A 1,891-nucleotide genomic window follows, 5' to 3' on the forward strand; every position below is an offset into this window, starting at 1 on the left:
TGACTCCTGCTCTCATCCTAAATGACAAAAGCTGGTCCAACCTGTTGTCTGTCACATAGAGGACCCCCACAAATCCAAGCTTCCCCTTCATACAGGGGACATAGTCCTCGTCCTCCCTGCTGCTCCCTGGGCAGAGCCTGTAGCCCTCCATTGCAGCACCACAGCTCAGCAAGCTGTCCCACCACGTCTCATTTCATCCAAAACCATCACAGTTCTGTGACAAGCCATGGGTCTCCAGCTCCTCCTGGCAGTGCACATTTGGGCCACGGCATCTCAGCTGTGGCAGCTTAGTGGACAACAGACTTCTCACAGGGAAACCTGAACACTGGTCCTGACCAGAAAAAGATTGACCATCGAGTTCTTAGGGCTGCGCTGCACCCTGCTGCGCGTCCAGCACGGCCATCAAACCTGTGTTATGCTGCACAGATCCCTGGGCCACAGGACAACCTCAGCAGCATATTATCACACACGAGCCTGCAGGCAGGTCCCACTCTGTACTGGACATCGTGCCTCCTGCGTGGCCTTGCCTGTATCTAACCGTGCAGCAAAACATTCTCATGAAAACATCGTTTCTGTTTGACTGTTGAGACGATGAGTAGAGTTGTTCCTTGTAAGAAAATCCTATAGTAGCTTGGATGACCAAAAGAGGAGACTGTTTTCTATGGATGGGGTCTGCATGGTTTGCTGCATTCAGGTAGAAGGCCCGTTCAATGCTACACCACCTGGGGTTCTCACCATCTAAAGGGGCCTAAGATGATCTGCATGGCTCTCTCCTTATAGTGTTAACGATGATGAACATAGTTTTAAAATGCAGCTCACTGTGTCCGAGTTCCTTTCTTCCTGGGGTCATACCAGACCAGCACCTCCTCGAGAAAAAAAATCACTCTCTCAGCACCCTTGGATGCAGCCCCTATGGTTCCCATGGACTGGTAAGGGTGTAGTTTGCTTGAGTAACCCCGCGCTTGATCCCCATCCGCTGCTGGTTGTTCTCCTCCAGAGTCCTGCCTCACAGCTCAAAGGCCTGGGAGACCTTGCTGGTATTAACCGAGGCTGTGACGTAGAGTACCTCAGGTCTATCTAGAGCTACTCTTCCTCATTTCAGCAGTGGTCCTACCTTATCTCTTTTGCTTCTGTAACAGTTCCTGAAGTACCAAAAGTTCATCTTGCTGCCCTTGAAATCCTTTTTGAGCTTCCACCGAGTTTTGACATGGACCATTGCTGTGCTTGGAGGATGATGTCCTTGAAGACAAGATGTATCCAGGCACACTCTGAAAATTCTTGGTCTTTTCATTGACTGGATCATCAAGGGAGTGAGTAAAAACCCCTGTGTGACATGCTTCCTGTTCATGCAATGCCTGCAGCTCTTGGGTGGAGAAGGAGCAGACCTTGCCTCTCTGATGACTGATGCCTCTGACTGATGGCTTTAGTGTATGGCAAACAGGCACCAAATCGCACTCTCTGTGATGCCGTCTGGGACGTCTATGATGCACCCACCCTGAATGGGAATTGCTTTCCTGCAGCTCCTGTGAGGTCCCTGCCAGCCTTGGCATCTTGTGTAGCTCTGTGGCCCTGGACTTGGACATGAAACAGAGTACGTGCCCTGAATTCTGTTAGGCAGTGTGGGGACGAACCTGGGACACATGACACTATAGTCAGTGGAGGTATAGTAAATTCAGCTGATGGAAAAGAGAGAGACCCAGCTCTCGCTATGGTACATGACTGCAAGCGTTCATATGAATACCTGTATCAAGTGCCATGAAGATAAGGAGTAGGAAAAGGTTCTTTTGGCCTTTAGTTGGGCATAAGCTGCCATGTCACTTGGCCAAAGGAATTTCCCACCAGGCTCATACATGATTCCCAAGATGTTGCCCTGTCTCTATGAACTTCTCCG

This window comes from Aquila chrysaetos, assembly GCF_900496995.4.
Source record: "Aquila chrysaetos chrysaetos chromosome W unlocalized genomic scaffold, bAquChr1.4 W_unloc_6, whole genome shotgun sequence".
Classification (NCBI taxonomy): domain Eukaryota; kingdom Metazoa; phylum Chordata; class Aves; order Accipitriformes; family Accipitridae; genus Aquila; species Aquila chrysaetos.